Raw genomic sequence first — 22,723 nt, 5'->3', positions numbered from 1 at the left:
AGTGATTTTGCTACCAAAGATGCTATGAACAAGGACTCGTCATAGGGAGTGGAACTAGGGGAACAACCAAAGACTGAAATTGATACATTAAATGTGATTTCGACTTTGGTTATATTACTAAGGTATTTTCCTATGTCCTTCCAGAAATCCTGAATTTTAGTACATTCCCAAATTATATGTTTCCAGGTACCCTTTTCTTTGCAACGGAAACACTTATCCTCCACTTGGGGATATATATTGTGAAGAAACGAGGGCGTTCTATATATTAACCAATTACTGAAAAATTGCATTCGCTTAAAATTAGCGCCTCGAAAAATAAATTTGTTAAATGTATTAACTTTATCCCATGTTAATTTATTATTCTCAATTTCTTCCCTCTTTCTCCACCTGTCTCTAACCTTATTATACAATACAATTAAGTTATCTTCATTGAGATTTTTTATCGAGGTGCTTATTTTCCTTTGCGTCAAACTATTTAACGCATCAGTTATATGTGTTTTTATCAAATAAATTACCTATATCTAACTCTCTTAGTTCGGCGTGGAGACTGATAAAAGATCATTTCAAGATTGTGTTCGAATACTGGATCTCTTTCTGAATTTCCTCCCAAGATTTCCATCTATTCCCTAGTAAAAAATCCTCAATTTTCTCAAAGCCGTTTCCCTTCCAAAGTCTCATAGTGTTTTTATCCAGGGTACCCCTCACCCCTATATTTAAATTCATTAAACTAGTTGAACTACTTGTTCTAAAAATATCATAGTATTTCAGGAGCTTAAATAGCCACTGTATAGACTTATAGCGTACCTTCTTTGGGTATTTCGTAATTCTTACTGGATCATTCATTTTGAGTTCCAACAACATCTTCCTCATAAAAAAATTATCTGCTTCATGATCTTCTGTGAAAACAAAACTAAAACTATGATGTGCAAAAGTAGCAAAATAATATTCTCTAATGTTTGGAAGCGACAACCCGCCTTGTATGGTCGGGAGGTTCAAAGTGCTGAGTGCTAAACTCGGAGTCTTATTTGCCCATAAAAAAGAAGAAAACATAGCATCCACTTTTTAAAAAAATGAAACCTGAATTGCGCAAGGAGCTGCACTGAAGAGAAAATTAAAAAGTGGTAGAATGGACATACGATTTAGGGCAGCTCGACCCATTATTGATAACGGTAATTGGTTCCAGCGATCTAATTGTGAACCGACCCTTTTTAATGGAGGTATATAATTTAGTGGATAAAGATCTTCCAAATTTTCTGAGATAAATATTGCCAAATATCTCTTAGGAAGGGTATTATATATCTGCCTAAATTCCATTAATTGAGTGTCTACCGTGCAATTACATAAAATGATTTCCGTTTTAATTACATTTATCTTATAGCCTCCTAGCTTTTGGAAATCAGAAAAAAAAAAAATTCCACTTGACTTGTAGGCTTTGAATTAAAAAAAAGAACAATGTCATCAGCATAGAGTTTTATATTCGTCATTCCGACTACGGGTACCGCGCCGGCCATTTTCCCCCTGATTGCAATCGCCAAGGGTTCAATAAATAAGGCAAATAAAATTGGCGATTTGGGGCAACCTTGACGCATGCCTCTGTTAATTTGACATATCCCAACATTTATATTAATAATAATAATCTGTGCCCTAGAGTTCTCGTATAGTTGTTTCAGAAGGGAGATAAAATCAATCGGGAAATCAAAACTGCAAAATCGCAAAAAGGCAGTCCCATGACACTAGGTCAAAAGCCTTTTCGGCATCTAAAAGCCAAATCTGTGCTTCCACTTTATTAATTTTAAAATAATCCACTGCCTCTAACAAAAAATTTGTGTTAGTGTGGAGGTGTCTTCCTGCTATAAAACCGCACTGATCTGGACCGATAAGTGATCCTACTATTTTATTCAACCTGTTTGCCAGGAGTTTCGTAAAGATTTTGTAGTCTGTGTTTAAAAGACTTTTAGACCTGTATGAGTTTGCGTTTTCCTTGTCTTTTCCTTTTTTTAAAATACTGACTACCACTGCAGTGCGAAAAGAGTCCGGCGGGGACCCTCCTTGTAACAAATAATTTTCTAGCAGCAGAAACTCTTTACGAAGGGTACCATCGAATATTTTTTTTAATTCCGCTGGAAGACCATCCTCCCCAGTGGCTTTGCCGCTAGGAAGGGAACCAATTACCGCATCGAGTTCTGCCTTTGTAAACTCCTCAACTACATTTTTTTTATACTCGTTGCCTAATTTGGGAATTTGAAGCGCCTCTAAAAATTCACGGATAATTTCTCTTGCAAACCCTTCACTAGTCTAGTATACTCCATTGTAATTCTTTTTGCTTCTGCTACCTTTTGCCCAGAAACTTGAGATCTCACTCTGTAGTGTTCTTGGTTCGCATACACAAGGTTTGTCTGTAAATTAATCTTCTCCTCTCTTTTTGCCCTTTGTTTCGGTATTTCTTTGGAGGTAATTATTCCCCTCAATGTGGCCTTGAATGCGTCCCAGATCACATTGATTGGCGCAGACCCTCTATTCAACTTACAAAATTCCTCTATCTCCTCCTGGATGTCTGTACACCATAGTGGTTCTGCAAGGTTTAATTTGTTGAAATACCATCTTCTAGGGGCCTCTATTTCTTGATTTACTACAGTTAACTCCATTTTAAGTAATGCATGGTTTGAAAATGCATTAGGGAGATGTTGATATTTGTGAACTTCTAAACCATAAGATGTTAACCCCTTCGCTGCTAGGCCTTTTCCCCTCCTGTGCTGAGGCTTTTTTTGGCGTTTTGGAGTAGAGCGCGCTTAGGCCCTTGTAACTTTTTGACCACATAAGGTATCCACGCCAAATTTGCGTCCTTTTCTTCCAACATCATGTGGATTCTAAAGGCGCCCAGGGTTTGTGGATTCCCTTGGAGGGGTCCCAGAAATTAACCAAAATATAGTGATTTTTTTGTTTGTTTCAGAAAAATGGGAAAAACGGGCTGCAAATGAAAGCCTCTGGGTTTTTCCCTGAAAATGGTATCACAAAAGGGTTTGTGGGGCTGAAATCTCCATTTTCTCAGCTGTCAGGGAATGACAGACTTTTGTCAGAGAACCGAAATTTTTCACTCAGTTTTGGCATTTTTCTGGGACATAGCCTATTTTTGCTATTTTTAGAGCTTTCCACCTCCTTCCAGTTAATGGTAGAAATGAGTTTGAAAGCAATAATGGATCCTGGAAAGCTTTACATTTTCGAAAAGTAGACAAAATTCTGAATTCAGTAAGGGGTCATTTGTCTAAATCCATGAAGGTTTCGTTATAGAAACTAACAGTTAGATATTGGAATATTTAAAATTTTGTTGAAAAAAATAGCCTTTTGTCTCAACGTTTTCACCTATAACTTTTTCTAATTTTGACAGCTCTTGGAAAGCAATATACCGTTACATTTGTTAGACCTTCCTGGTTGTGGGGATATATAGGACTTGTAGTTTCACCAAGAACCCGACGAACCCAGATCCAAAAACTGAGCAGCAACTTGCAATGGTATTTTTTCATTTACTGGGTATAGTGCACTTTGTCTTGGAAAATGTATACATGGAATAATCTGTATGAAAGACACCTATGTATTTCTGAATTGGGTACAAATTATAGACTTCAGAAACAGTATATAATTGCACATTTTCATTGTTGGGAATACTCATACTAGCATGAGAATTATTGGTCATTTTTCATAAAGATTTTCTTTTTACACAATGTCTTTCATTCAAAGGGAGAAATGCATGAAAGCTCAATTGGTAATAACAGTTGATTTACAAATCTGAATTACCCCAAGTGTCCCGATAAAAACGGTACCTCACTTGTGTGGGTCGGCCTTGTGCCTGCGACAGGAAACGGCGCAAAATGCAACGTGGTCACACCTAAATTTAGCAGTTACAAATTGACCCTTTTTTGGCAAAGTGCCTACCTGTAGTTTTTGCACCCTAGCTCTGCCGGCACCTAGGGAAACCTAGTAAACCTATACATTTTTGAAAAGTAGACACCCAGGGAAATTCAGGATGGGGTGACTCGACTGCCTACCACCAGGTGTTGTTACCCAGAATCCCTTGCAAAGCTAAGATTTTGACAAAATAAACACATTTTCCTCACATTTCTGTGGTGGAAAGTTCTGGAATCTGCCTGGATCAACAAATTTCCACCCACCCAGCGTTCCCCCAGGTCTCCCGATAAAAACAGTACCTCACTTGTGTGGGTCGGCCTTGTGCCTATGACAGGAAACGGCACAAAATGCAACGTGGTCGCACCTCAATTTCCCAGTGAAATTTTACGTTCTTTGGACAAAGAGACTACCTTTTGTTTTTGAGCCGTAGCTCTGCCAGCACCTAGGGAAACCTAGCAAACCTATACATTTTTGAAAACTAGACACCCAGGGGAATTCAGGATGGGGTGACTCGTCTGCCTACCCCCAGGTTTTGTTACCCAGAATCCCTTGCAAACATAAATATTTGACCAAAAAACACATTTTCCTCACATTTCTGTGGTTGAAAGTTCTGGAATCTGCGTGGATCAACAAATTTCCACCCACCCAGCGTGCCCCCAGGTCTCCCGAAAAAAATGGTACCTCACTTGCGTGGGTAGGCATAGTGGCTGTGACATGAAACAGCGCAAAACGCAGCATGGTCGCACCTCAATTTCCCAGTGAAATTTAGCACGATTTGGACAAAAAGACTACCTTTTGTTTTTGCGCCGTAGCTCTGCCAGCACCTAGGGAAACCTAGCATACCTATACATTTTTGAAAACTAGACACCCAGGGCAATTCAGGATGGGGTGACTCGTCTGCCTACCCCCAGGTTTTGTTACCCAGAATCCCTTGCAAACATAAAAATTTGACCAAAGATAACACATTTTCCTCACGTTTCTGTGGTGGAAAGTTCTGTAATCTGCGTGGATCAAAAAATTTCCACCCACCCAGCGTGCCCCCAGGTCTCCCAAAAACAATGGTACCTCACTTGTGTGGGTAGGCATAGTGGCTGCGACGTGAAACAGCGCAAAACGCAGCATGGTCGCACCTCAATTTCCCAGTGAAATTTAGCACGATTCGGACAAAAAGACTACCTTTTGTTTTTGCGCCGTAGCTCTGCCAGCACCTAGGGAAAACTAGCAAACCTATACATTTTTGAAAACTAGACACCCAGAGCAATTCAGGATGGGGTGACTCGTCTGCCTACCCCCAGGTTTTGTTACCCAGAATCCCTTGCAAACATAAAAATTTGACCAAAAAAACACATTTTCCTCACATTTCTGTGGTGGAAAGTTCTGGAATCTGCGTGGATCAAAAAATTTCCACCCACCCAGCGTGCCCCCAGGTCTCCCGAAAAAATGGTACCTCACTTGCGTGGGTAGGCATAGTGGCTGCAACATGAAACAGTGCAAAACGCAGCATGGTCGCACCTCAATTTCCCAGTGAAATTTAGCACGATTCGGACAAAAAGACTACCTTTTGTTTTTGCGCCGTAGCTCTGCCAGCACCTAGGGAAACCTAGCAAACCTATACATTTTTGAAAACTAGACACCCAGGGCAATTCAGGATGGGGTGACTCGTCTGCCTACCCCCAGGTTTTGTTACCCAGAATCCCTTGCAAACATAAAAATTTGACCAAAAAAACACATTTTCCTCACATTTCTGTGGTGGAAAGTTCTGGAATCTGCGTGGATCAACAAATTTCCACCCACCCAGCGGGCCCCCCGGTCTCCCGAAAAAAATGGTACCTCACTTGCGTGGGTAGGCATAGTGGCTGCGACATGAAACAGCGAAAAACGCAGCATGGTCGCACCTCAATTTCCCAGTGAAATTTAGCACGATTCGGACAAAAAGACTACCTTTTGTTTTTGCGCCGTAGCTCTGCCAGCACCTAGGGAAACCTAGCAAACCTATACATTTTTGAAAACTAGACACCCAGGGCAATTCAGGATGGGGTGACTCGTCTGCCTACCCCCAGGTTTTGTTACCCAGAATCCCTTGCAAACATAAAAATTTGACCAAAAAAACACATTTTCCTCACATTTCTGTGGTGGAAAGTTCTGGAATCTGCGTGGATCAACAAATTTCCACCCACCTAGCGTGCCCCCAGGTCTCCCGAAAAAAATGGTACCTCACTTGCGTGGATAGGCATAGTGGCTGCAACAGGAAACGGTTCAAATCGTACGGTGGTGAATTTACATTACCTCATTGCAAAACTACCTTGATTTTGGGGGGGGGCATATGAGTTTGTGGCCCGGGGCTCGGTGGTATTCTTTGCAAAGTAGCAAACCCAAACAGTTCTGAAAACTAGACACCCGGGGGAGTCCAGGGAGGTATGGCATGCGTGGGTCCCCCAATGTTTTCCTACCCAGAACTCTTTGCAAACCTTAAAAATAGGTAAAAATAGCACTTTTCCAAACATTTTGGCGTGGGATCGCCGTGCCAGCAAAAAAGTCCTACCACCCTGCGTTCCCCTTGTTCTCCCGAGTAAAAGGATACCTCACTTGTGTGGGTGCCCCAAAGCAGAACACGCCACAAATGAATTTTGAAAAAAGTAGTTTTTAGTCATATTTAAGTTTTACATATTAAGCACCCCAGCCCGAGTCACATGCCTTTGGCCCACCCACACAAGTGAGGTATCATTTTACTCGGGAGAACAAGGGAAACGCTGGGTGGTAGGACATTTGTTCCGGCAGCGAGATCCCACCCAAAAAAGTATGGAAAAGTGGGTTTTTGGACCAAAATTTCAGGTTTGCAGGGGTTTCTGGGTAGGAAAACATTGGGGGACCCACGCATGCCATACCTCCCTGGACTTCCCCGGGTGTCTAGTTTTCAGAACTGTTTGGGTTTGGTAGTTTCCAAAGATGCCCACCAAGACCCGGGCCAAAAGCTCAGGTGACCCCCTCAAAAAATAAGATTATTTGGCTAAAGGTAATGTTTTGGTCGCCACAGTATGAATTGGGCCTTTTCCTAAAGCAGCCACTATGCCTACCCAGGCAAGTGAGGTACCATTTTTATCGGGAGACCTTGGGAAACGCTGGGTGGGTGGTAATTTGTGTGAGCCTAGTGATGCCACGCTTTCCCACACTAAAACGTGTGAAAAAACTGATTTTTCCAAGCACAAAATGAGGTTTGCAAGGGATTCTGGGTAAAGGAACGTTGGAGGATCCACGCAAGCCATACCTCCTTGGAAGCCCCCGGGTGTCTCCTTTTCAGAAATGTGTGGGTTTGGTAGGTTTCCCTAGATGGCTGTCTTGCACGGGGCCAAAAACCCAGGTAACCCCTCTAGCAAAAGCTGGTGAACTTAACATTTTCACCATTGTTCCTCAAAGACACACACATACAGGTTGGATTTGGCACGAGGGCGAGTGATGGTTCAGTACATAAAATTTTATTAACAAGATATTTCAAAAAAATGAAATGGTCTGTCAATAAATAAATGCATAAAAACCGAACCAGTGACTCGCAACCCGTGAGCTGTAAAGCCACGACAAGGCACCAACCATTTTACAGGCCATTCACGCACCTTTCATACCTGATACAAACCAGACCATTGACACCATCCGAATGGAAAAGCAACACATAACAACAATCACAATAAGGGGCAAGGTACACCCTACTGCAGAAAGAGAAAAAAAACAATTATTACTGCACACCCATCTAATCCGCAGGCACACACACATACTGGTTGGATTTGGCACGAGGGTGAGTGATGATTCAGTACATACAATTGGATACGCAAGTAATTTCATCAAAAATGAAATACACTGCGTATAATTGAAAGTATGATAAACTGAACCACTGACTCACAGCTCGTGAGCTGTAAAGCCACGTCAAGGCACCAACCTCTTTACAGGCCATTCATACACCTTTCGTACGCGTGACACATACAAAACATTCACACCGCCAGCCGCGGACCCATCACATTTCAACACTCACACCAGCAAACAGCGCCATTCAAGGGCCCATCACTTTCACACGCCCACATTTCTGACACTGCAACTACACAAAATGATGGACTGTGTGGAGTGTCACTCAACTAGCAGTGTGTGTATTGACCAACAGAAAGTAACTACTCACACACCGCCTGCCGAGCGCCAGTCCACCCACACCACCATCCAAGCACCACTCCACACACGCCGCCAGCCAAGCTCCACTCCACATACACCGCCAGCCAAGCACCACTCCACTCACACCGCCAGCCAAGCACCTAACCATACACTCCGCCAGCCAAGCAAAAATCCACGCACCCCCCAGCACAACTCCAATCCATGCACTATGCCAGCCAAGCACCAGACCACGCACACCACCAGCCAAGCGCCATCCACTCACACCACCAGCCAAGCACCTAACCATGCACTCCGCCAGCCAAGCAAAAATCCACTCACCCCCCCAGCACAACTCCAATCCATGCACTATGCCAGCCAAGCACCAGACCACGCACACCATCAGCCAAGCGCCATCCACTCACACCACCAGCCAAGCACCTAACCATGCACTCCGCCAGCCAAGCAAAAATCCACTCACCCCCCCAGCACAACTCCAATCCATGCACTATGCCAGCCAAGCACCAGACCACGCACACCATCAGCCAAGCGCCAGTCCACGCACACCAACAATCCAAGCACAATCCTGCACACACCACCATCGAAATTAGAATTTTTTAAAGAAATACCACAAATCAAATGTAGAAACCTACAAATCTGCTAACACAAATTCAAAAACTAAATGCTTTGCACTAATGCAAACCTAAAAGCAAACTAAAAAATATTACAGAAAACAGACCAGACAGTACACTTACAAGCTCAATGAAACTCCCAAAACTTCTTTTGTGTTTGGTACGATTTGAAACAAGCTGGCACACACAATTCAGGATTTGAAGGACAGTCAGGACAGTGCATACGAGACTCCCTCCGCACTTCTCTTCGCCAACAGACTCTACATCTTTTAGTGGGATTGTCTTTTGCAGTTGTGGGAGGAATGTATTCTGGAAAGTGGCGATCTTTCAGTCTAGCCACTTCCTCCACCACTCCAAATCTTGGCACACTTGCCTGTTCCACTAGTACAAGGCTGCCTATTATAGTCTCCTGAAACTTAACAAAAGGCATCTTTGACTCAGGACAAGATTTCTGGAAAACAACAAAAGCATTAAAGGATGCCAAGTGGAAAAGATGGATAGCCAACTTCTTGTACCAAACGTAAGCCTTTCGAAGAGCAGCATAAGGTTCCAACCTCTGATCTACTCTGTCAACACCACCCATGTGCCTATTATAGTCTAAAATGCACACAGGTTTACGCACTTCAGCAGTCTCACCCCGAACTGGCAGAGCTTCAGTGCTTTCGTCATGGATAGTAGTCAGCATGTAAACATCTCTCCTGTCTGAAAACTTCACAGCTAAAAGCTTCCCACATCGCAATGCAGTAGACTGTCCCCGCACAAGCCTTTTGCAAACAAGTTCTATTGGGAAACCTTTCCGGTTACTGCGCATCGTGCCACATGCAACAGTGCGCACTTTGGCCAACTCCTTGAACAAACGCACACTAGTGTAGAAGTTATCTACATATAAATGGTGGCCTTTGTTAAATAATCGTCTACCTAGTTCCCACACAATTTTCTCAGTCACTCCAAAAGTGGACGGACAAGCAGAAGTGTTAATGCTGGAATCCTTACCGGTGTACACCCTGAAATTATAAACATATCCAGTCTCACTGTCACACAGCATATACAGTTTGATGCCATAGCGTGCCCTCTTACTAGGAATGTATTGCCTAAAAACCAAGCGGCCCTTGAACAATACCAAAGACTCGTCCACAGCTATTTCTCTTCCAGGTGCAAACATCTCAGGAAAACGATCAACAAAGTGATCAAGGACAGGCCGAATCTTAAAAAGACGGTCACAATCAGGGTGATCGCGTGGCAACGCTAAATCATTATCAACAAAATGCATCATGCGAAGAAGAAGCATATATCGATCACGAGTCATAACTGCTGGAAATATAGATGTTGCCATCAAGGGACTAGTGGACCAATAAGAAGACATTGATGGCTTCCTTAGCAAGCCCATCAAAAAAGTTAATCCCAAAAACTTCTTCATCTCTTCAACATATGTGGGAGACCAATGGGTAGCTCTAGAATGGGGCTTAAGGCTGGCACTGTGGTCCCTCAAATACTGCTCTGCATACAAATTAGTTTGCTCCACAATCTCCTGCAAAAACTCATCGTCAAAAAACAACTGAAAAAATTGAATTGGCAAAAAATTGTCAGTATTCACTCTACACCCTGGAACACCAGTGAAGTCTGGCAATTCCGGCTGCACCATGCCAGGGGCAACCCAGACGTCATCACTAACATGAGGAGAAGAAGCCACCCTAGCCTGCAGGCCAGATGCCTCTTGCTGCACTACATCAACGGGAACACTAGCATCCCCAGATGCCTCTTGCATCACTACACCAACAGGAATACTAGCATCCCCAGATACATTTTGCATCTCTTCACCAACAGGAGAACTCACATCCCCAGCTGCCTCTTGCATCTCAAAATCAACAGAAGAACTCGCATCCCCAGATGCCACTTGCTGCTCAACAACAACAGAAAGACTAGCAGCACCAGATGCCTCATGCTGCTCTACAACAGGAAGACTAGCAGCACCAGATAACCTTTGGCGCACCACAGCAATGTGAAACCTTTTGGGCGCAGCCTTTACCACACTTGCCTGTTCCCGACGAGAAAAAAAGGGAAACCTTGAGGACCTAGGCTGCCGCTCACATGGCTCTCGCCTCTCTACCGGCACATCAATGTCCCTCTCTACCACAGGCACTTCATCAGCACTAGAAGAAGAATCATCATCCGATTATACCATGCGAAGAGAAAACTCACTGCCTGAATCTTCTGCACCTACCTCATGCTCCGAATCGGAGTCAGTGTCTGGACCATGGTCAGAGGAAGACTCAAAAAGCAAACTAACAACCTGCTTAGCAGTAATCCTGCGAGCAGCCATTATCCTTACAAATCAAGAAGACTACACACACAAGTGAACAACAACCTACACTGTGCAAAGGAAGAAGTAAACAAGGTAGAGTCTTCACACAAAAATCAATACACTCAAAAACAATTCAAATCTAACCAAATATAAGAAGACTCACCAGCACCTACTCTGCTGAAACACAGCAAAAAGAAAGGAAATCCCACTGGAAAGAAAAAAAAAGTATAGATTAGACAAAGTACACATCAAGCAGCAATACAAAAAAAAAAGTTAACAATCAAGAAACACAAAGCCACACAAACAGCAATAACTTCACTTTTCATAACAACACATTTATGTAGGAAAAATAGTACAAAAAACATTTACTTACCAAGCACATGCAACTACACAAGCTGCAAAACCAGCATTAACCGAACCACAACCTACACCAATACAAACAGCAAAAGCCTGGATCAAAAACAAAGAAGAAAAAAAATAATTTAATACTACATTTCACAAACAACATAACAAATGAATAAACAATACACAAATTTACCCCCAAAATCACATCCACACAGATGGGCCATCAAAAAGGGCAAAACGGACAAAAGTACGGGTTGATTTGCCCACCGGGGGGGAGGCCAGAAAATCTAAATTTAAAATCCGACCCACCTGAAAGCGACCCTTTCCCAATGGGTCACTTCCTACAATCTAAAATAAAATCCCTGGTGCTAGTGGGGGCATTTCCACCGCACAATCGCAATGCTGTGCGCGACCGTGAGCCAGAAATGCCCTGCAAAGAGACATCAGAAGAGAGGAAAATCACTTACCTCTCCCCTGATGCCTCTTTGCAAACCCCCCCAAATATCTCAAAACCAACCTAACACCTCCAGGCGCAGTAAGCAAATGGCTTCCCGACCGCCTGGGAATCCCTGAAGATGTTGGCGCGTGCTGTGCGCGCTGACGTCATCAGGGATTCTCATGGGGAGGGGGACAACAGAATTACTGTGGTTAACTGCGATGCTGGACAGAGGCACTTGCATCCTTGATTTTCACAAGCGCAATCCAAAAACAGTTCCTATGACCAGGAGCTTCTTTCTCCCCATCTGCTGCTCTCAACAGTCTCTGACCATTTATACACATAAGAGGCATGTGAACTCACACAGAAGATCCCCGTTTGGCAACGCCCACCAACTAGCGGAGTGCACCATCTTTCCTAAATTTACCCACTAGGATGGACAGCTCACTCAAGGGACCTGTGCACACATTGGTGCGATGGCATAGTAACACACACGGACACTGGAGACAAAGCAAGCGCTCGAGTTGCAGCACAAATTCAGGAAAACATTCATCAGCCCAAAAACATTTGTGACCTTCCCACTATGATTCACAGCTCACACAAGGGACCCCTGCGCACATCTGTGCAATTGCATAGTAACGCACACATGGACACTGGAGACAAAGATGGGGCTCGAGTTGCAGCACAAACTCAGGAAAGCAATCATCAGCCCAAAATCATTTGTGACCTTCCCACTATGATGAACAATTGGTCTCTGTTTCCAGATACCTAAGAGCCTTGCTAGTTTATTCAGATAACAACCAACACACACTGGGGTCGATTGTGAAAATATGGTATTGTGTACAAAAAAGGGGAGAAATGCTCCTCTTTTAGGTGTCCCCTCACTCACCAGGGTTGCCCCACGGTGACATGCTTCATCATTGGGGCCATCCCAGTCCTCTACGGGCTGGGGCGTGCTGCGACTTGCGAAAGTTACGTAGGAGCACTTTATTAGACTATGTGTGGTGCATGTGTATTTGAGGAGTGGACTATGTGATGTGTGTTAAAAATACCTGCCCAGTAGGTTTACAATAAACTTTATTCTTGCCTCTAGGTGGTAATATTAAAAACGGGGTGGAAAGATAGGCTGCCCTAAACGTAATGTGTCCAGATGTACCTATCAACTCCTATCGTCGACATGTTTCGTGCATACCCCAAGCACTATGATGGACAGCTCACACAAGGGACCCCTGTGCACATCGGTGCAATGGCATAATAACACACACAAAGGTCACTGGAGACAAAGCAGGTGATCGAGTTACAGCACAAATTCAGGAAATCATTCATCAGCCCAAAAACATTTGTGACCTTTCCACTATGAAGGACAGCTCACACAAGGGACCCCTGCGCACATTTGTGCGGTTGCATAGTAACGCACACATGGTCAATGGAGACAAAGATGGCGCTCGAGTTGCAGCACAAATTCAGGAAACAATCAACAGCCCAAAAACATTTGTGAGCTTCCCACTATGATGGACAGCTCACACAAGGGACCCCTGCGCACATCTGTGTGATTGCATAGTAAAGCACACTTGGACACTGCAGACAAAGATGGCGCTCGAGTTGCAGCACAAACTCAGGAAAACAATCAGCCCAAAAACATTTGTAAACTTCCCACTATGATGGACAGCTCACTCAAGGGACCCCTTCGCACATTGCAGCGATGGCATAGTAACAAACACATGGTCACTGGAGGCAAAGCATGTGTTCGAATTGCAGCACAAACACAAATAAACATTCATGAGCCCAAAAACACTAGTGAGCTTTGCCTACGCAGGACAGGTGTGTTTTTTAGCCACTTCAGAAACACACATCAGTATAAGTAATGAAGGACAGAGGCACTTGCATCCTTCATTACAATGAGCACTATCATTTTACTTTATAAATGACCCCCATCAGCATTTTTGTACAAAAAACGGCCTTTCAACAACATTGCAGCCAAGAGAAGACTTCAGAGATAATGTTCCCCCAACAAGGGGAGCGACCCTTCCCCAAGGGGCCGCTCCCCGAACTACGAAATTGATCAATAAACAAAAAAAAAATCCCTATCATTCCTGCTGCACGATCGCACGATCGTGCAGCAGGAAACCTCTAAAGTGCCATCGAGGGAAAGGAAAAGCCTTTCCTTTCCCTCATTAGAAGTTAGAAGCAATCTCCCCCGCCCCAGCCACAAAACAAACCTGTTTCCAACACGACGCGCAGGAAGCAAATGGCTTCCCTGCGCGTCGGTAAACAAAAGGAACCTCCGGTGACGTCAGCGCGCCTCGCGCGCTGACGTCATTGATGACGCGGGCGGGGAGGGCGGGGGGAGGCAGGGGAAGGTCTTCCCCTGCCATCCCCGCAGAAACGAACACAATCGGGCAGACTCGGGGGGAGCGCTGGCGCTTCCCCCGAGGGTGGGGCTCATGACGAGCTGGGCTCGTCATGAGCGTGCGAGGAGGCTACGCCATGACGAGCCCAGCTCGTCATCAGCCCCGAAGGGGTTAAAAAGAAGTCCAACCTTGATGCTGAATTGTATTTTGCAGAGTGGCAAGAGTATTCACGTTTAGATGGATTATGGGAGCGCCAGTGATCAATGACATCCAGGTCTGTTTTACAACTTTGTAAGGCAATGGCTACTTGGGGTTTATTCTGGCGTCGGTCTCTTTTGGATGAGTCAATTAAAGGATTCTGTAAACAATTAAAATCACTCTCCCATATTATTTGCCCTGGTAACCCCGTCAGTGCTTGTTTCAGTTGCAAAACTGGGAGTGGGTCTTCTATAACCGGTGCGTATATTGTAACTAGTATTGTATTTACCTGATTTAATTTACCATACACAAATGCCCATCTACCACTATGGTCTGTAAGGGACCCTTCTGGAAGAAAACCTACATGTCTTCCTACTAGGATGCCTACCCCTCTCTGCGCCAGCCCGGCTCCGATGAGATTCTATAACCTGCCCAACCCTTTAAGATTTTATCGGAATCGGGCAGGGCTCTACGATGGTTTTCTTGTAGGAAAATAATATCTGGGCAAAGACTTTTTAACCAACATTCAATAGCGTTTTTTTTACGAACATTGTTCCAACCATTTGTGTTAAAAGAGTAAATGTACATTTGTAAACAGGTTGTATTTGTGAATGCCCACAAAACTATAGTGGGCATTCAGTTCCTTTTCTTGAACAACCCCCTGACCCTCCCCTTTGGAAACCGGAGTTCCCAACGTTAATCCCAATCAGTTAAATTCAGAAAATATATCCTTATTTGTGCACACCGAGCATGAATGTCTGTAGATTTTTAATCAATAGGAAATAATCGATGTGCCATTTACTCCTCCAGAGGGACATAATATAAGACCAAAATCATTTCTGAGTCTGGACCTAAATGTTATTTTCTCCATACATTTTATTGACATTTAGAAAAAAAAATCTGACAAAATATATCCACATTCAAAAGTTGAAAATCCGATGCAATTCAAAATTAAAAAGTCCTGAGCAAGAAACAATACCTACCCTAGTTCCATAATGGCTGTGGAAATGATGCAAACTCTTCAGCGACACACTCTGTCACAATGCTTACTTACAGGACATTTTACTTTCCCCAAAAATGTGACCTTGTACAGCTTTCTGCTGCCTTCTAGCTAGGGTCGCGGTATGTAAAAGCACATACTTTCATACATACATACATTTGACTAGTGACAACTGCAGAGTCAATCCAAGAATTACACATCTCTATATATCCCGGATGGCAACCAAGATCCCTCTAAAGAGAACTTTTCCATAGTACAAAGACTAGGGCCATATGTACGACACGTTTTAGCGGTCGCAAACAGAGAATTGAGTTGTTTGAGACTGCTAAAGTGTTGTTTGACATGTACTAGCCCATTTTTGCGAGTCAGCAACCTATTACCGACTCGCAAAATAGGGTTTGTGAGTCGATATTAGGACGGGGCATTTGAAGGGCTTCCCTTCCTAATAGCGAGTCGCAGGGGCATGTACGCATGTTTTGTAACCGGAATGAAGTCGCAAAACATTTATATTTTACTGACTCCATGAAGAAGGTGGTAACCCATTTGCAAACAGGAAGGGATCCACAAGGGACACCTTCCCCTTTGTGAATGTGGGTGCCATATTTTTTTTAAACCAGGCAGTGGTCCCACGGATCATTGCCTACTCTTAAAAATGTTAAAGGATTTTTTAAATACATCCTGTTTTCCTTAAAATGGACTGCATTTCAATAAAAAACAAATGCTTTATTTAAAAAGCGATCACAGACATGGTGGTCTGCTACATGGTGGACTGCTGACCACAGCAGGCCACCATCTTTGTGATTACAGGTCATTCCCAATGGGTAACAAATTGCGACCTGCCTCATGAATATTGATGAGGTATGCAAATTGCGAGCCTATTGGGATTTTTTTTTCTGACCAGGCCAAGGTCTTCCCCTACCATATCGGATATGCTTTGCCATAATTTCACTACGTTAAAATCCAAATTACAAGCATTACTACTATCTTGGTCTCCTCTAAATTTATTATGGTGGGTAAGGCTCAAACTAAAAGAACAAAAGTACCTGTCAGTCGGGTAACGCCGAGGTGCTCAGAAATCGCGCTGGAAAAAGAAAAGCACAGGAAAACACACACAACAACCAGATAGGTCAACAAATACATTGACTATCAACAATTGCTGGTTTAAGTCCTATCAGACCACCCAACTGGCGGAGCCTCATCATGTAGGACACTCAGGCCATGGTTAGTCTGCAAACGCCCAGGTGTATATTGGCAATGCATGACTGAGTCATGGTCTGGACACCGCAAATGTTAATGCAAAGGTGGTACTGATAGGTGCAGTGCAAAAAAATATATACAAATAGTGCAGTGGCTAAAATGGCTGTCAAGGCAAACGAAGACCTTTATTAGTGCTTGCCTGGACGTCAGATTAAAAATAGTGTAATGACAGTGTGAAATAATCACTGTCCAGCTTGCTTGGTGGAAAACAAAAATAAGGCCAACATGTTTCTGCCGTACTGTGTAAATTCACTGGCATTCATCAGGGCCAAGCTCTCATATGCTACTGCAGATTACACTACCAAATGTGTAGAAATGAACTAAAAGTAAGAAATTAGATCAAATAACCATATTGTAGGTAAACTAAGAGTGGTCGAACACGACCATCCTACCGCATCTTCTCGAGTTGCTCAGTGGATGCGATTGGTCTTCCCCATCAATATGTGGGAAGTAAGCCTCACCTCACCCGGCAACTGCTCGGAAAGATAAGGCCCCGCTCTGTCCGTCGGTACCTCACGGCGGGTTCACCAGCCGAGGGTAAGGCTCAAAACCATTTAAATTATGGTTTTTAAACACGTCCTTTATACTATCTATATGTTACCTTTCAAAATCCCTAACTACTACTTTAAGCAAATTGATTCTATTTGTACAAATTCTAATGGAGTAATATGCACCAACGTATTGCCCTCTCTAAATTCAAACATCCCAAGTGTGAAGGGGGTGTGGGATTCCCTGGATTTAAGCTTTACCCTTTCTCTTTTCTGATTCAAAGATGTTATGCTACGATTAACAATTTTCAAGATCATTCTATTTCATGATGGATTACATGTGAATGTTCTTTATAAAACTAAATTTTCTTTTAAAGATGTTAATCATATGTCTAAATGCACTTTTCTATCGAAAAAACCCATTTTAAAACATTCCCAATATTTAGTCCATACATTATTCTCTACTTCCCCTACCTTACAATAATGTTTTTTGTATTCCTCAATTTGGTACAATAAGTTTTTTAAGTTATGCATAGATCTTTTTACCTTAAACATTGGAAAGAGGAAGGTATTATCTTTGTTCACCAATTTGTGAAAGATGATTCTATTGTGTATCTTTTGAATACATACAACTACAACATCAGCTACCTAACTCTTGAAGCAATATATAAGTTGATTGTCTCTTCCCTTGATTTTTTTCCACAAATAAAATTCATCCTGAAATACTTACACTTGTGCCTATGACACATCATTCATGACTCCATCCCCAAAGCTGCTCTCATTTAAAAAACGTTAATATGACCTACTTTCATTAGAAAATATTTTTTCTATGTTGAGTGTATTGATGACTTTGATAAGAGTGTGTGTTGTTTTTTTTCAGCTTAGGTTGTCTGGAAGGTCGAAATCAGCCAAGAGGGTCGAGTGAGTATCTCAGATGGACGAGGTGGTGAGGAGATCTGTGAATTCATCAACAAAGTCCTTGTTCTGTCCTGGAGGCCTGTAGATGAGATGGAAGATGGATGTCTGAGTTTCAGAGAGAGGGAGATGGCATGCAAGTAGCTTTATGAAAATAAGTGTTTCTTGCTGTCTAATGTTCAGGATCAGGAGGATCTATCGGTGAGAGAGAGGCCTCCTCCCTTCTATGTGCACCGTCACCACAATGGAAGCTTCAGCCTGTGGGAACAAGGAAATCTAGGATAGGTAAAAATGTGGGCATGAACCATGTTTTGTAGATGTGAAAAGTATCAAGCTCAGTGACGTCTGTTTCATAGGGGACTAAAGAGTGAGCGTTAATCTGTATGAGTTGTTATGCGTGTTCTGTAGTTTGAGTAAGGGTGTGTGGTCGTGCAGGAGGTTGGGTTCATGTGTTGTGCAAATGCTATGTGAGTTTTTGGATCATCTACATCAGGTTGTGGTTGTGCTGATTGGCAGTAGGGGATGCTGGGTGAAGGACATGATTTTATCTCATCTTGTTTCAATCGAACAGGGTTCCTGGCACCAGGCCCTCTCTGGTCCTACCAGGCCTAAACAGGCAATTCCCTTGTCTGCGTATGCCCTTTGTTGGGGTTGCCCAAGTGACTGGATGCCCTGAAGTATTGACTGAAGTAGGGATACAGTAGGAAGTGAAGACACGTCATGTGAAGATGGATGGTGGGAAATCCAGTGATATTACTTCCTGTACAGATGGATGATTGGAAATCCGGTGATGTAACTTGCTGCACACATAACTGATGGAAAATCCACTGGTGTGTTTCGCGCACGGATTGGTTGTTATTGCGGAACATCCCGGAAATATTTTACGAACGATTTTGTGAATTAAATTTAACTTTTAAAAATGAGTTATCATTTTAAACATGTTGAGAAAAAGCCAACATTATTTCAGAAATTTAAAAATTTATTTTCGCCTGACAAGAAAATTGAAACGCGGGGTGGTAAATTACTTCATAAGTATAAAACACCTGCAGCGTACATGGAAGGTGAATATGGATATCATACTGTTTTATGGTTTGATAGCTGGAAACGCTATACAAAGAACGATGGTGTTTTAACTTGGCCTGATGATGGTTCATTTAATGTAAAGGTCCTGAGAAATTTACGAGAGAAAATGAATGCTCTTATTCCAAAACCGAGACCAACTCAATTTGAAGCTTTAGTTGAGTGGGAAGATGAAATGTATCAGTTACAAAGAGAAGCTAGTGGAATTAAAAGACCTTCTAAATCTCCAGCTTGGAGAAGAGATACCCATGAAGACAGGTTGCGAATGTGGAGGCAAGGAAACATGAGTGAAGGATTATATTTAATTCAGGAAATGGTTATGGGTACTCCTGCTGGGAAATCTATAGAAAGTGAATCTGAAGATGCAGTTATGGAAGAAATATACACTACAGCTAGAAAAAATCAGCCTTTGAGACCTCCTAGATCATGGTCTACTCCGGTGGTTTCTACAGAAACTTCACCGAGTGCACCTCCAATTAATGAAGCTCCTAAACTTTATCCAAATAATTGTGAGATTATTGACACTCCTAGAAGACCAGAATTCGAAAATGCTCGAAATGAAGGTAGACATTTTTCAATGACTCCAAGAGCAAGAGAAGCTCCAAAGGATTATACAAGAGAGACAAGAAATGTTGAGGCTGTTGATTCTGCTGAATATTTAAGATCTAAGGAAGAATTAATTAGACGAATGACAAAAAGCATGGAAGCTGTGACAGTTCCAGTAACGATTGGTCCTGTTCAGCCTGTATTTGACCAAAGAGAATCAAACAAGACAGGGTTGTCTATCCCTTTAAATGCAGAAATTCAGAAGGTTGCTGAAAAATTTTACTCAGATATATCTGAAATAAACTCTACAAGATCGAGAATGCCAGATTTAACTTTTAATGAGGATTTATCTCCTAAAACACCGATGGGTGCAGAATCTGATGTAGGGAGTCCTGAAGTTAGCGTGACCACACCAAAACTTGATGTGGCTAAATTGAAAGCAAATATTGAAGAATTAATAATTGGAACTATTGGTCCTGATAGTTTAAATTACTATCGAGATGATGAACTACTGTTCATTTGCAAAAGTATTCAGTGGAAAACAAAGAATAAATATGATCAGTTAGAGGAACTAGCAGCGGAACTCGAAATCGATGTGAGTAAACAAAAGAATTTTGCAAAGCATTACAGATTAGACTTTTCAGAAAATGACATTGAGAGTTTGAACTCAATGGGAAGAATATTGCATATAAAAGATTTGATTGTTTACATCAAAAAGCTGGGAGAACTCAATAAGTGGAGAGTGAAATGGACGAAAAAGAAGGAAGAGGAGAAATTGGAAAAATTGTCAAAACAATTTCCAATGAGAGAGATTGCAGGTGGAGGATATGTTCATGTCCCTTGGTCAAGACAGGACATACTGCTGTTCACAAATGACTTTCCAAAATTGAGGGAGAAACCAATAGAGTGGTATAGACAAGTGGATAGGTTTATCAAAGTCTCAAAAGTTCTGTGGATTGATTTAGATGGATTTTTCGACATTGTCGTCCCATCAGATCTTTGGACAGAATGCAAAATATCAATAAGTTGGCCAAAGGCAGAACCTGAACGAATCAAAGAAACAGGTGCTCCGAATCCTCTTGTAATGGATTTTTATGAAAAGGTGATCGTTTGGATGAAAAACAAAATTCCACCCAAAGAAGTTGATTGGGTTAAAATAGAAAGGACAAATCAAGAAACAAAAGAATCAGTTCATTCTTTTTATGAGAGGTTACTGTTAATTTTTAAACAATACAGTGGCTATGAAAAGCTGGGTGAAAAAGATATGAGTCATTTTGTATATAGATTTGTTTATGGCCTAAAACCTGAAATTGCAGACATGATCAGGAATAGCATTGTAGGATGGCAATCACTTTCTGTGGATGACATTCTGAGAAAAGCTAAGTATTGCAGTGATGAGTTGGAGGTGAGACAAAAGAAGCTCAAAGAGAAAGCCATGTGGGCTCAGGTAAAGGTGGCTGAGCAGCAAATTGCCAGCATGGGTAATAAGAACACAAATTTTGTTCAAACTGGAAATACGAACCAGATAGAAGGAAAGCTTAAAGGTAATATTTTTCCGAGAAAATTTAGTCCAAAAATTGAGGAGATGAAACAAAGATTACCTTGTTTTAATTGTGGCGAATTTGGACATTGGAGAGACGAGTGTCCTAAACCTCCTAAAAATTTAAAGAATCCCTTATTGAATTCACAGATGCAGAATGGTGTTGACCTGCAGCAACAGCTACAGATGCAACAGGGGTTAAACGAGTTAAACATTCAACGACAGTTGCAGCAACAGGTGAATAACCGCCAGGATCAATTGCCACAACCACCATTTCCGAATTGTGGGGGAGTTCAAAAATATAATTCAAGTGTGGGATTTCAGGGAAATGAACAGGTGATAAAACCACAAAAACAACAAAAACAGCAAAGGGTACAAATGCAAAATGCTTCACAACAATTTTTGTTAACAGAAAGCCAAGACAGTGATTCTGATGATTATTGCTGACGGTGCCCGAGAGAGGAGGAAGAGTGTGTTGTTGGAGCCACTCTTGAGGTTGACCAGTCTGGTCCATTTGTAAACGGGAAAGTTAATGATGTAGACATCACTTTTCTAGTGGACACTGGTGCTACCCGTTCTACTGTTAGATCAGTGGAAATTGAAAACCTACCTCTCTCTGGGGATACCATCCAAGTTGTTGGAGTAAGCAATCAACAAATTAAAACTGATTTGACTGATCCAGTTCCAGTTGAAATTGGAAATTTTAAAGACAAACACAGATTTGTAGTTTGTAATAGTAGTCCAGTAAATTTATTAGGCAGAGACATTCTGTGTAAAATGAATTGCAGAATATATTGTTCTCCTGATGGGGTTGAGTTACAAACAATGGAGGAAGATGGTTTGTACAGAATGACAATGATGATGATGGAAGCAGAAGAAACAAAATTGTTTCCTGCATTTGAAAAGAAAGATTTACCTGAAGAGCTCAAGGAAACAGTGAAATCTGAAATATGGGATTTTACTGGGAATGAGATGGGTCTGATGAAAAACGTAGATCCAGTAAAAATTACATTGAAACAGGGAATAGAATTTCCTAACATTCCACAGTATAAAATGAAAGCAGAAACAATTGAAGGTGTTATACCTGTAATTGAAAAATTCATCAAACAAGGTGTATTAAAAGAAATGGAGAGTAGTCCTTGTAATTCACCGATTATGGGAATTAAAAAGTCAAATGGAACATTTAGGATTGTACAAGATTTGAGAAAGGTTAATCAGATTGTTGTTCCATGTTGCCCTGTGGTTCCAAATCCAGCAGTGATTCTGTACCAGATTCCACATGATGCTGAATGGTATACTGTCATTGATCTTTGCAATGCATTATTTACTGTTCCTTTGCATCCAGACAGTTATGAAATCTTTGCTTTCAGATTCCAAGGTAGGACCCTCGGATGGTGTAGAATCCCTCAGGGCTATACAGAAAGTCCTTCAATATTTAATGAATTGTTAAAAAGGTCCTTGGAAAACTTAGACTTACCTGGTAGGTCTACGTTGGTGCAGTATATCGATGATTTGTTGATAGCTGCTAAAACAAGAGAAAATTGTGTGACAGATACAATAATACTGTTGAATCGCCTTGCAGAAGAGGGACATAAAGTGTCC

This window comes from Lissotriton helveticus, chromosome 10 (genome assembly GCF_964261635.1).
Source record: "Lissotriton helveticus chromosome 10, aLisHel1.1, whole genome shotgun sequence".
Taxonomy (NCBI): Eukaryota; Metazoa; Chordata; class Amphibia; order Caudata; family Salamandridae; genus Lissotriton; species Lissotriton helveticus.
This window is presented reverse-complemented; position numbering follows the sequence as displayed.